Source organism: Macaca fascicularis, chromosome 6 (genome assembly GCF_037993035.2).
Source record: "Macaca fascicularis isolate 582-1 chromosome 6, T2T-MFA8v1.1".
NCBI lineage: Eukaryota > Metazoa > Chordata > Mammalia > Primates > Cercopithecidae > Macaca > Macaca fascicularis.
The window spans coordinates 92,446,023-92,461,037 of NC_088380.1; the positions used below are offsets into that span (position 1 = coordinate 92,446,023).

General features: G+C 37.7%; 1 long non-coding RNA gene across 2 annotated transcripts in view; it reads left to right on the plus strand.

Moving 5' to 3' along the window:
* Positions 1-15,015, plus strand: part of LOC107129950 (uncharacterized) — a 183,262-nt gene that overhangs the window by 156,651 nt on the left and 11,596 nt on the right. The gene's annotated exons all lie outside the window — the stretch shown is intronic.

Consider the following 15,015-nt stretch of genomic DNA (forward strand, 5'->3'; position numbering starts at 1 on the left):
AGTAGGGTTATTTTCTCTTTTGAGGCTGGTTTGCAAAGGTAAAAATGGGTTTTGTTTTAAGTTTACAAGTCTTGAATTCTTGGAAACATGGCAAGACAAACTTTCTAATGAATCTTTATAAAAAAATGTACAGGCTTTCACAGAAAAGAAAAAACTGAAATGCTCCTAGAAAAAGAAAGCTTTAAATTAAGAGGAAATTCTGTGTCTTAAAAATATCATAATTAAATGCAGTTGAAGAAAGAAATCAACAGATTTTTGTGAAATCCTTGTGTTTCTGTGAGGTTTGAGAAGGATGCAAGAGCAACTTCCTCCTACTGCGCAGGGATTCCAACCACACTGGATGCTCCAGTCAAGTAAACATTCTGAAGGACAAAGAACAAAATTTCAGAATGACAAAATGGTCACTTCTGAATTAAAATGAACTTTTTAAAGTCAATCTTTAATTGACTTAAAAATTAAAAACTTTCATATTTGGCTGGGTGCAGTGGTTCATGCCTATAATCCCAGCACTTTGGAAGGTTGAGGTGGGAGGATTGCTTGAGGCCAGAAGTTCAAGACCAGCCTGGGCATCATAGTGAGACCCTGTCTCCATAAAACATTTTACTTTTTTTTTTACTGTTTTTTTTTTTTTTTTTTTTTTTGAGACAGAGTCCCGCTGTGTTGCCCAGGCTGGAGGGCAGTGGTACAATCTTGGCTCACTGCAACCTCCGCCTCCTGGGTTCAAGCTATTCTCCTGGCTCAGCCTCCTGAGTAGCTGGGATTACAGGTGCCCACCACCACAACCAGCTAATTTTTGTATTTTAAGTAGAGACAGGTTTTGACCATGTTGGTCAGGTTGGTCTCAAACTCCTGACCTCAAGTGATCTGCCCGCCTTGGCCTCCCAAAGTGCTGGAATTACAGGTGTGAGCCACTGTGCTTGGCCAAAACATTAAAAAAAATTAGCTGAACATGGTGGCAGATGCCTGTAGTCCCAGATACTCCAAAGGCTGAGGCAGGAGGCTCTCTTAAGCCCAAGAGATTGAGGCTGCCATGAGCCATAATTGTTCCACTGCACTCCAGCCTGGGCAATGAAGTGAGATCCTGCCTCAATAAATTAAATTAAATTAGATTAAAAACTTTTATTGCCTTGTCTACTTAGTATCTATTTATTGAAGCCTGTCTCTTGTTGGAGTGGAGGGAATGAAGAGGTGGGCAGCAAAGTCAAGCTGGTTCATCCATTGATTGGATGTTAAAATCAATGTATATGGAAAGAGGTAAAACAGAGTAAGACATTTAACACATTTTAAAATCCCAGGCAGATGGGAACTAATTTTTTATCCTTTCTCTGCCTCAGTTTTCTTTATTCAAATAATGGGACCAATAGACCTCTGTGTTATTGGGTTATCTAAAGAAATAACTAACAGCAATTAGTGAAGTATAAAACCAAGGGTTGAAATGGGAAATTAGGCTGCATATCCTAATGTCTAAATCACTCCCAGGTTGTGAACTAGGGACAGAGAAAAGTTATCACCCTTTCCAACTAATTAATATTGTCTCATCCTGAGGATTTCCATTTTCAGACCCACCCTCTGGCTCGGACATGTTTATTTCTAATTCTGAGAGCCCAACCGAATAGTCATTGGAGAAGTTTCAGTCCCTGGGAAATTCCAAGATATATCATTCCATGCACACCACGGACTCTAGAATGGATATTCCTGTGCATTAGCTCACCAGGAAAAGGAACACTCTGTTGTACTCTGCTAGATTTTCTTGCAAGGATTCATGAGCAGATCTGTTTCCGATGCAGAATGTCTGAGCAGAAACAGAAATGACAATCATTTGAAATTGGGGATCACTTGTGACCCATTTTCACAAAGGCCTGAAATTCATCTTTACAGTTCCTTGATTCATTCATGAGACTGCCATTCATCTAGCAGCATCATGTCATGCAGTCCAGCCCAGGTCATTTGAGAGTTTGTTTTAAGTGTCCAGTCTTTAGAAATGTCTCTCCTGTAATCTCCTCTGAAAAGAGGATGGTGGGGTAGACTAGAAGCAACACTGTTTGTGTGTGGATTCCACAATGCCTCTTTAGCAATCCATGTCAGTGTGAGTTAATTTGGTTTATGTAACCCACAAATTATTTTTAGGACTTTGCTCAGGGTCAACTGCTTTATGTGTATTGCAAATCTCCCTTGTTTTATCAGGGAGGAATCTGACACAAAGAGCTATTTACTTATTTATCAACACCAAGTAACCCATAGCTGTGTCATAATTGGAATACACCCCAATACTCAGCCTCCCGTTTTGGATGTTTCTTTTTCTTTCTTTCTTTCTTTCTTTCTTTCTTTCTTTCTTTCTTTCTTTCTTTTTATTTATTTATTAATTATTATTTTGCGACAGGGTCTCACTCTGCCACCCAGGTTGGAATGCAGTGGCACCATCTCAGCTCACTGCAACCTCAACCTTCCAGGGCTCAGGTGATCCTCCCACCTCAGCCTCCCAAGTAGCTGAGACTACAGACATGCACAACACACCTGACTACTTTTTGTAGAGATGGGGTTTCACCACATTGCCCAGGCTGGTCTCAAACTCCTAGGTTCAAGCCATCCACCTGCCTTGGCCTCCCAAAGTATTAGGGTTACATCTGCGTCCAGCCAGATGTTTCTTTTGCAATGCAATTCCCAGTAGCATTCTCTATCTCAACTTTTACCCTATCTGACTGAGTTCAGGAAGGACTGTTATTTCAGGTCTGCCTATCCTGGTCATTTATGAAGGGTATTACAATGGTCCCATTTTACAGAAAAGGAAACAGTCTTAAGGAGAGGAAAGAATATACCCTAGTTGATGGAGGAAAAGCCAACTAAGTTAGCCAAAAAATTACTGATTCCTTTTGATTAAAAAAAAAAAAGTCATTTATCTTTGCTTCCAGAGTTTCAGACCCAATGATCTCCCATCTTTCATGTCATCCTCTATAACTGGCTTCCTGCTTAGTTCTCCTCCTCATCAAGTATGGGTTCACAGTATTGGGCTTAATTAAAATCACTTGGCAGATTTTTTCCATATTGTCAATAGCACACATACCTTTGCTCTTTAACCAATCACAGAAGAATTTTCTTATTCTCTATTATCCTTTAGGTACTTAAAAAGAGCTTTAAATAATGTTCAAAGGAAGCCACTATCAATTGCAACTTGAATAATTCATTTGTAAAAAAAATTAAAAATTTGTAGTGAGATATTATAAATTGAAAGTGTTATTGGATCCTTTGTTTCAGAATATTTGCTTGAGGAAATGACCAAGAACTTAAAATCTGTTCTAACATTGACCCCTGAGAGACATAATAAACATGGAAAGAGTGAAGAGTGTGGAATTGTTTAAAACCTGGTTTTGTCAAGGTAGGGATACCTTTACGTTGTATATATTTTCCTCTTCTTTATTAATGGTACAAGCAGATAATTACGTTAAATGTTAAATGACTCCAGGACAATGAGAATTAAATTGGCCTTAATAATAATGTGTCTGATTTTTGCCTACTCTGAAAATATAAGGACATGCCCTCCCTGGGAAAGTTCGAATGGAAACATTGTCTATCTTTTATTCCTCCCTCAATAGTGGCTTCTTTAATAATAATAATAATGAATATCAAATTTTAAGATGGCTTCCTCTATCATGACTTCAGTTTATATTCCACTTTAGGGAGAAGTTGAAATCTCTGGGAGGTGGTTGCACTCATTAATTATTTGCATTTAACATATATTTGCTGAGTACCTGACGTGTACTAATCAGATACTCTGCTAAATGTTAGGGACAGGCAAATGAGTAAGACACAGGCCTTGGACTTGGACCAAGGAGAAATATGTTTAGAAAAATTAATTAAAGCACACATTTTAGTGAAGAAATTAGGAAAGATTTCATGGTAGAGACAATATTGGATATGGTCCCAGAAGACTGAGTTGCCGTTTATTGCTTGGAAGAGGGAAGAATTATGCAGAAAGGCAGAAGTAAGAAAGTTGGACATTTTAAGTTCAGGAGGTAAATATCTCAAAGTATTTCAAGGTAAATGACAACTTGTCTTAGAGTTTTATAAAATTCGAAGCCAAAGTTCATCAGTAAATTTTCTTTTCTCCAGTGCTATAAGAAATCTAGTTTGTTATAACAGTGATGTCATTTTAATCTGATGCACTGTCTAATTGCTTCAATGGCCAGACTTAAATAGTCTTTTCACAATATTTTTTCTCTTAAATTTCTGGTGGGCCAAAGAGATGCCAGTAGAGGAGTGAGTTGAAATTAGGAGATCTGAATGGTGACAGAGACTGGTCACTTTTTCCCCAAACACGCTCATCAAAGAGCATGTTGTAAGATGCTTGAGCACTGTAATGTAGATGCTGTTCTAAGACTTCATAGAATTGGACACTGATGCCTAAAGTTAGTGAGTGTAAACCTTGGGATTGAGAGCGGCTTTTTAAATTCACATGGAATCATAGAAGTTAGGCAGGGGTGCAATGATACAAAACTGGAGGCCTTGTTCTGTTCTAAATGATTATATATGATAGTGAGGAGGGCTCTTTCTATCAGCAGACATTTTGGCATGGTTTGACATGGTTGTACATTTTAATGTTTTTTTCACTTTCCTTATGAGCCCTTTTTTATTTTTTATTTTTATTTTTTGAACTACCCATCCATATCTACAGCCTATTTTTCTCTTTTTTTAAAATGTATTATTATTTTTTGAGACAAGAGTCTCGCTCTGTTACCCAGGCTGGAGTGCAGTGGTGCAGTCTTGGCTCACTGCAAGCTCCGCTTCCCAGGTTCAAGCAATTCTCCTGCCTCAGCCTCCCAAGTAGCTGGGACTACAGGCGCCAGCCACCATGCCCAGCTGATTTTTGTATTTTTAGTAGAGACGGGATTTCACCATGTTGGCCGGGCTGGTCTCGAACTCCTGACCTCAGGTGATCCACCCACCTCGGCCTCTCAAAGTGCTGGGATTACAGGTGTGAGCCACCATGCCTGGCCTCACTTTCATTACGATATAGGTGATCAAGTATCACTTTACCTCAAATCACTCACTTTAGGTATCTCCATGCATTCATTCAAATAGACTTCTATAGAACAAATTCTTAGGCACTGAGGATAAGAAAGGAAAGAAAGAGAGAGAGCGAGAGGGAGGTAGGGGAGAAAGTAGGGAAGAAGGAAGGAAAGAGGGAGGGAAGGAAAGAAAGAAAAGAAAGAAAAACATCCCTGCACTTAAGGTGCTCTTACTGTGGGATTGTGAAGAGTATGTTAACGTGCTGAAAGGTAGTCTGAAGACTTTATAAACTATGCTCACTTTTGGAAGGTACTGTAGCAGTGACAGTGGTTAAGGATTAAGATTAAGAGAAATCACTTCAGTGGAAATCGTACCCTATATAGTCATTTGAAACCTAGCTCCTTTAGAATGTGCAAACTTTCTTCTCATCAAATGCAGGATCATTTAATCATCACAACTTCAGTAGTCTGGAAATGTCAGCATGCCATGAAAGTTGGTGTTCAAGAACATGACTGGAAAAATACTTCAACCCTCAGTCCACTTGGAAGAAGCCAAGGAATCCACTATCTTTTCTATTCCAGCTGTACCTGTCAAAGTAATTTATCAGAATTAGTGCTCTTTTTGATGATGTAATAGTGAGCCGACACATAATTTTACTATATCTGATAAGCAAATTATTAGCTCATGCCAGAACAAAAAGGATGGACATTGCCACTCAAAATTGATTATTTTACGTAACACAGGACTACAGAATCCATAGATTTTTACGTAATCCATAGACTACATAGGATTATCACAGAACTTCAGAAATTCTTGAATCTCATTTTGAGAACCACTTTTCCATTGTACTTTATTCTGGTGTTTTCTTGGATAGCATATATCTGGGATATATAGCCAGAAAGTTTATGCTTCTAGTAAGGCCAGAGATAGAAACTTGAGCTGTGTGGATACAGGAATACTTCAGAAAAGCCTCAGGCTAATATAGTCAGACTTTACTCACTGGATTGCCTGGAAATAATTTTTGGTCGGTGCTATGAACTGAATGTTTTCGTCCCTCTGTGAGGCAATAGCAAGAAGGTGGCAGTCTGCAAGCCAGGAAGAGAGCCCTCAGCAGAAACCAAATGGGCCAACACTTAAATCTCAGACTTCCCGCCTCCAGAACTGTAAGAAAATTAATTTCTGTTATTAAAGCCGCCCAGTCTATCGTATTTTGTTATGGCAGCCCAAGCAGACCAGTACAATCAGAATAGGGTTTTTTAGGGGAAAGTAGAAAGTTGCTTTTTATTCAATGTGATGTTTAGCATTCCGGCCATATGTGCACATCTTATAAGAGATGCTAAATCAGTTTTTGGATTACTTTTCAAGAAGCCTAAAATGAGTCTGGGTTTTCTATGACTTTGGTAGATAAACATGCAATAGAGAAAAAGTTCACCTCATTTAAATTTTTCCTTTTTCCCCTTTTTACCAGTCTCTACTACCAAATAGTTGTCATCACTGCAGTAGTCTTTGGGCACATGCATAAACTACACACAGACACATACACACACAGACACACACACACACACACTCACACACACACGCAGACTCCCATGCATATGCTCCCTGACCATGCCATGAATTTTAGGAGTTTGCCTATTTAATTGCCACTGATTTAAATTGATTTCAAAATGAAATGAAACAAATTAAGTAATCTTTAGGTTTTATTTCATCCAATCACCAAGCAAGAACAGTAACCTTAATTTAAAGAATGGTGGTATGGCCTAGATTTCCTATCTAGCAAGGAGATTTATGGCATAAATGACATCAAAAAAATGAACCAATAGGGTACTATTTGTGATTCTATGTTAAAAAGGGGAAAATATTTTACAAGACTCATGAGCCATTATTTTAAATCCTTTTGTAAATATGACTTAGTTCATCATCTTTTCTGATTATATTTATGTTCGACTCCCAAGTAGAACTTCTGCTTCCTTTTTTGAAATGCCACCAACAGCAGTACCATTTTCACTAATACAAACAATGTTTATAGTGCCCAGAAATGGTGTTAGGAATATAGAACTCTTTCATTATTTGTAAACTAGACATTCCTCAAAGAGGTGCCCTATTTAGTTCTGGTTTAGCTTTTCGAACAAAACCATTTAAATATTATAATTCTTAAGTTCTTCATGAAATTTTCATATTTCTGTAATAATTGTCATTAGGTAGATAAAAGAATATTATAATTTTTATTTCTAAAAAATATAATTTGCATACCTAAATGGATTAGGAATTATATTATAGATTTATAATACAAAACAGTTTTGGCTTTTTAGGTCAGTGATGGGTTCACTAAATTCTTAGGAACATAACTATAACTTTGTTTGTACTGAAGTTTTATCCTTAGAAGACTAAAATATTTTAACTCCATGAAACATCTAAGCAAGACATTATTGTGTGGTGCTTAGGAAGAAGGATTTGGAGAAGACTAACTGAGTTTAAACCCTAACTTTACTAACTACATAACCTTGGGAAAGTCACCAGGGCTTTCTCTTACATTGATTCCATATTTGTAAAATGGGGATATTAATAAATTTGGTCTCACAAGTTTGCTTTGATGATTAAATTAGTAAAGATTTGTTACAGAGAACAGCAAAATAAAAGTGTTCACTCTTGGTAATAGGCATTACACAGCAGTCAACGAAAGTTTGAGAAGGAAAAAAATAAAAAATATGCACTGTCTGGCACAACCAAATGGAAAGGAGTCTTAGAGGTCCTAAATTATGACGTACACTGTTACATCCACTGCAGGAACCAGGATATTAACTACAGATGTTATTGGGTCTTCCTAATTCAGCATCTTTTCTCAGTAATACCTGAAGACAATGTTTATAACACTTAGAGACGATAAAAAGATAACTAAGACTTATTAAGAATAACGGAGTAAACTGCTTTGACTTCCATCTTTATTATCTAGGGTTCTCTGGTCTTCAAAGTTGATACACTTGGCATTTGACCCCTTTTCTCTGACATGTTTAGCTATTGATCCATTTGATCATTCTTTCTGTCTTAATTTAGTCCAAACTTGGATCATCATCTTTCTTCTTTGTCACCTACTCCTTTCTGTTCTTTCTGCTGCTCACCATAATCCCACCTTTCCCAAACTCAAGATGACTTTTTTCCAAGGAATATATGCTCTCCCACCTCACCTGGTTGCTTATATCCAGCTGTGCTGCTTCTAGTAGCATAAGAGATGCACCATGTGTCATTGGAGTGAATGATGGTTACTGTTCTGCTAGTTCTCAATGGTAACAACCTTAGGTGATTCCTCACCAGTACCTTCAATGAAGGTAGGGAGGAACGGTTTTATGGTAGGACATGCCAGTTTAGAGGTAGTGATCGGGTCTTCCTACTTAAAATCATGAGTAGCAGAAGAGAGAACCACATATCTTGGGATCTGAACTGGTGACCTAAACATGAGTTTCAGCACCTGTTAAATACCCCAGAGCTATTCCAGCTCTTAAATTGATTCTTTGCTGCTCATTTGAAAACAAACATTAAGGAGGAGAAAAAGGGCATGCTGAACACCAAGCATGAATTAAAGACCTTTAGAAAATTTGATATTTACTTGCCCAAGCATGCTCAATGGAAGACTTGTCTTATTGAATTCATACTGTATCAAAATGACTTCTCAGAAGACACCTGTTGGAAAAAAGCATTTGTTCAAAAGAGAGTAATTTAGATAATGGAAGTAAGAAGGCCTAAAGATGGTGACAAGTCCGTGCCTTTGTATTAGTCTGTTTTCACACTGCTTTAAGAATTACCTGAGATTGGGTAAATTATAAAGGGAAGAGGCTTAATTGACTCAGTTCTGCATGGTTGGGGAGATCTCAGGAAACTTACAATCATAGCAGAAGGTAAAGAGGAAGTGAGAACATCTTACATGGTGGCAGGAGAGAGCAAAGAAGGAAGTGCCACACTTTTAAACCATCAGATCTTATGAGAACTCACTCACTATCATGAGAACTGCATGGGGAAAACTGCCCCCATGATCCAATCACCTCTCACCAGGTCCCTCCTTCCACATGTGGGGATTAAAATTCAAGATAAGATTTGGGTAGGGATACAGAGCCAAAGCATATAACTCCACCCCTGTTCCCTCCAAAATCTCATGTCCTTTTCACGTTTCAAAATCAATCGTGCCTTCCCAACAGTCCCCCAAAGTCTTAGCTCATTTTAGTATTAACTTAAAAGTCCAAGTCCAAATCTCATCTGAGACAAGGCAAGTTCCATCTGAGGCAAGGCAAGTCTCTTCCACCTATGAGTCTGTAAAATAAAAAAAATAAATAAATAAAAATAAATAAATAAATAGGATAGTTACTTCCAAATACCATGGGGGTACAGGCAATATTACCATTCCAAAAAGGAGAAATTGTTCAAAACAAAAGGGCTACAGGCCCCACGCAAGTCTGAAATCCAGCAAAGTAGCCATTAAATTGTAATGCTCCAAAATAAACTCCTTTGACTCCATGACTCATATTCAGGCAATGCTGATGCAGGAGGTGGGCTCCCAAAACCTTGGACAGCTGTTCTTTTGTGGCTCTGAGGGTACAGGCCCCACGGCTGCTTTTATAGGCTGATGTTGAGTGCCTGTGGCTTTTCCAGGCACACAGTGCAACATGTTGGTGGATCTACCATTCTTGGGTATGGAGGATGGTGGCCCTCTTCTCACAGTGGTAGTCTGCCGTGCCCCACTGGGGACTCTGTGTGGGGGCTCCAATCGCACATTTCCCCTTTGCACTGCCCTAGTAGAAGTTCTACATGAGGGCTCTGCCCTTGCAGCAGACTTCTGCCTGGACATCCAGGTGTTTTCATACAACGTCTGAAATCAAGGCAGAGGCTCCCAAAGCTCAATTCTTATCTTTTGCACACACACAGGTCCAACACCATGTGGAAGACACCAAAGCTTGGGACTTGCACCCTGTGAAACAATGGCCCTAGCTGTATGTTTGTCTCTTTTAGCCACAGCTGAAACTGAAGCAGCTGGGATGCAGAGTGTCATGTCTCGAGGTTGCACAGAGCAGTGGGGCCCTGGGCCCAACCCATGAAACCATTTTTCCCTCCCAAGCCATGAAGATCTCTGAAATGGCCTGGAGACATTTTCTCCATTGTCTTAGCAGAAATTCTGCCAGTCTCTTTGCTAAAACATAGCAAGAGTAGCATTTGCTCCAGTTCCCAATAAGTTCCTCATCTCCATCTGAGACCACAACAACCTGCACTTCAATGTCCATATCACTATCAGCATTTTGGTCATAACCATTCAACAAGTCTCTAGGAAGTTTCAAACTTTCGCACATCTTCCTGTCTTCTTCTGAGTCCTCTAAGCTCTTCCAATGTCTGTCTGTTACCCAGTTCCAAAGTCACTTTTACATTTTCAGGTTATTTTTATAACAATGCCTCTCTCCTGGTACCAATTTTCTGTATTAGTCTGTTTTCATACTGCTATAAAGAACTACCTGAAGCTGCGTAATTTATAAATGGAAGAGATTTAATTGACTCACAGTTCAGCATGGTTGGAGAGGCCTCAGGAAACTTTCAATCATGGCAGAAGGTGAAGGGGAAGCAAGACATATCTTACATGATGGCAGGAGAAAGAGAGCAAAGAAGGAGGTGCCACACTTTTAAATCATCAGAGCTTGTGAGAACTCACTCACTATCATGAAAACAGCATGGAGAAAACAATCCCCATGATCCAATCACCTCCTACCAGGTCCCTCCGTCGACACATGGTGATTACAATTTGAGATGAGATTTGGGTGGGGACACAGAGCCAAACCATAACACCCTTCATCCATTCCTGTATCCTTTTTTCATTGAAACTCAAGTAAAATAACCCAGGGAGTATAATATTGTGGTGTGGTGGAAATAACTCTATCATGATGCCAGGGTGTGGGTTCAAGGTTTGTTATCTAGAAAAGTAATTTATTTCTCTGAATTTCAACATCTATTCATATGAAGAGGTAATAATATCTACCTTACAGAACAGCTGTAAAGATTAAATTAGAACTTTGTATGTTGCTTTAAAAATATTTGTTATTTTATTGTTTATTTTATAAACAAAAATTAATTTTGGTGGTATGGATCTGAATAATTAAGATCCCAAAATGTTGTTTTCTATTAAACTATATGGATATTTTTGAATTTTCTTCCCCAGAAATTAATAATCTTCATGTCTTCTGCTCTGCAGTGTGTGAAGTACAAAGAACTCAAACATGGGAACATAAAAAATATGAATTCACACTCTGGCTAAGGTGCTCTGGATTCACTTAGCAGTTAGTGCTAGTCAAGTCTTGTATCCTTGGTTTTCCTTTCCATAATATGAAGTTAGCAACACCTACTTTGCAGAGTTTTAGAAAGGATTGTTGGTAATGTATGAAGGTGCTTAGCGCAGTGAATAGTTCATAGTAAACAATGATTGTAAATTATATTGGGATTCTTTTCTTTTTGATATGCCTTCATATTATCATCAAAAATATGGGTTTGTCTATGTTCGTAACTACTTTATAGGTCTTCAAGCATTGTGCTTATTTGGTGGTAAATGCTGACAAGATTGTACCTTGAAAAACAGGATCATTTGCATTGATAAAAATTATTTAAAAATTAAATATCTCAAAGTTCTTTTCCTTTCAGATAGTGTAGTTGGAAATTCTTTAGAAACTCAAGTTCTGTAAGGGACACAGACATTTTAAGTCATGGTTACTGCCTTCAAGAAACTTATACCCTGGTCGGAGGAGGCATTGTTTTCACTAATATCTCTGTCCAGTGAAATGATATCTTTGTATAGTGACTGGGCTGTGAGGTAAGAAAAGGAAAAAATGCTTTCAGAGATTAGACTGATGTCTTTAAAGTCATTCTTCGGTCAATGGAGATGAGTCGTGGGGAATCGGGTAGCAGGGAGGCAGACAGGGCATGAAAGTCTGCTAACTTTATATTATGTGTCAAGCGCAGTACTAGGCAATTCACATCCATTGTTTTAGTTCATCCTAAAAATAATACTATGAGATGGATTGTAAAATATTGACTTTATGCTAAAAAATATAGTAACCTCAGGAAGGTGAAACAACCTTGTCTAAGATGACATACCCAATAAGTGTTGGAAATGGGATTTCAATCGTTAATAGGGGGAGATTACAAAGTGGGTTTTATTCAATTTAATTGAAAAATCTTTATAAAATTTAAGTATCTCACCATCTCCAAATATTCCTTAATTTATCTCCTGGATTTCCTCCTTTTCTTCTCTGTTGGGCCCCCACTGAGTTCAACGCTAGTTTGTGGAACCCTCTGATCAGGGCAAGAGTTATAGCCATTCTTTCAGTGCACATGGCCCAAACGGCTTATTTTTTAATCTGTGCACTTTTAGCAAGGAGAAAAACTGACAGTTATTTCAGATGTGTTAGCCTTTGGTATCAAATAGAAAGAAACTCATTCAGCATAATTTATTGTAAAAATGTTGTACAGAATATACCACAATTAAGATACACAATTCAATCATTTATCCTTTCACTTAACGAATATGAGTGATCATTGCTCCCACCCCCTAGTCACAAAACTTTATAAAGCAGTTTTAGATAATCAGTACAGTCAGCTGCATGTAGCAGAAAATCAAATTAACATGGCCTAGCTGAAAATAATTTTTTTGTGTAAAAAGAAATCTGACGATGGACAATTTGAGACAGGCAGAAGAAGGGTGAAGAGATCATGAGTCCATGACTTTTTAAAAGTGATTTTAGGAGTCCCAATTAGCAACTTCGGCTTGCATCTCGTTGGTCAGAATCCATCACATGGCCACTCCTGGTTGCAAGGAGAGCTGTGTTGTGGTTTGGAATGTAAAAATTGTAAGAAAAAGAAAAATATTATCAGAGAGGCAGAAGGAAGTCTTTCTAAAATATCAAGAATTTTAGTTAGCCTCTATAAAAGTAACTCAATAGCATGAAAACAAATAACCTGATTAAAAAATGGGAAAAGGCCCAAATAGGCATTTTTTAGTAGAAGACATACAAATGGCCAACAGGTACTATATATGAAAAAAACATTCAACATCACTAATCACACAGGAAACACAAATGAAAAAAAACACAAGATATCACTTCACATCTATCAGGATGACTATTATCCAAAAAAAAAAAAAAAAAAAAAACCAAGATAACAAGTATTAGTGAGGATGTGGAGACAAGAGAACCCCTGCATACTTTTGATGTAATTTAAATTAGTACAGCAGTTACAGAATCCACAAGGAAGTTCATCGAAAACCTCAAAATAGAACTACCATATGATCCAGCAATTTCACTACTGAATATACATCCAAAGAAAAAGGAAATTGATATGTTGACAATACAGCTGCACTCCCATGTTTATTGCAGCACTATTCACAATAGCCAATATATGGAATCAATCTAAATGTCCCTCAACAGTGGAATGAATAAAGAAAATGTGGTATATACACACACAATGGAATACTACTCAGTCATAAAAAAAAGGAAATCCTGTCATTTCTGACAACATGGATTAACTTGGAGGGCATTATGTTAAGTAAAATAAGCCAGGCACAGACAGACAAGTACTACATGATCTATTACATGTGGAATCTAAAAAAGATGATTTCATAGAAGTGGAGAGCGTAAGCCTGGGCGCAGTGGCTCACGCTTGTAATCCCAACACTTTGGAAGGCCGAGGCAGGTGGATCACCTGAAATCAGCAGTTTGAGACCAGCCTGGCCAATGTGGTGAAACCCCATCTCTACTAAAAATACAAAAAAAAAAAAAAAAATTAGCTGGGAGTGGTGGCAGTCACCTGTAATTCCAGTTACTCAGGAGGCTGAGGTGAGAGAATTGCTTGAGCCCGGAAGGCAAAGTTTGCAGTGAGATGAGATCATACCATTGTACTCCAGCCTGGGCAACAAGAGTGAAACTCTGAAAAAAAAAAAAGAGAAAGAGAGAGAGAAAGAGAGAAAGAGAGAAAGGAAGGAAGGAAGGAAGGAAGGAAGGAAGGAAGGAAGGAAGGAAGGAAGGAAGGAAGGAAGGAAGGAAGGAAGGAAGGAAGGAAGGAAAAGAAAAAGAAAGAAAGAAAGAAAAAGAAAGAAAGAAAGAAAGAAAGAAAGAAAGAAAGAAAGAAAGAAAGAAGGAAGGAAGGAAGAAGGAAAAGAAAGAAAAGAAGGAAAAGATGTAAAGAGTATAATGATAGTTACCAGAGGATGAGTGGTTAGGAAGTTGAGGATGGGGGAAGTTGTTAGTTAAAGCATACATATTTATTTGTTTTTGTTTTTGTTTGTTTTGTTTTGCTTTGTTTTTTGTTTTTTTTTTGAGACGGAGTCTCTCTCTGTCGCCCAGGCTGGAGTGCAGTGGAAGGATACATATTTATAGTTAGATAGGAGGAATAAATTCAAGAGGGCTATTTTACAGCATGGTAACTATAGTTAATGATGATAGATTGTATCTTGGAAAATTCTAAGAGAGTAGATTTTAAGTGTTCTCACCACAAAAATGGTAACTACATGAGGTAATAAATTTGTTAATTAGCTAAGTTTAACTATTCCACAATGTATATATACTTCCAAACATCATGATGTACACAGTAAATATATAACATTTTATATATCAATTTAAAAACTAATTGAAAGAAAGAGAGAAAGGCAGGGCAGAAAAAAAGGTGTGAGTGGCTTTGAAGAAACTATTAGTTCATTACAATGTTGAGTAAAGGAAGCTACTAGTCTTACCTGAGCTGTGTTTGATGATGCAAACCCTGCTTCTACCACTTTTTCAAGTTTCTTGGCCTCTGGAGCAGAGATAATTTTAATAGTTATAGGGTTCTTATGTCAATTTTATGAGCTAGTGTGCTATGCCTGGCACATAGTAAACTTTAATATATATGGGCAACTATAACAATAAAATTAATATTTGTTGGTATCATTATTAAGCAGTATAACACTCATACTTCTCTGTGACTGGAATGAGCCTTATTTACATTATCTGCATATTT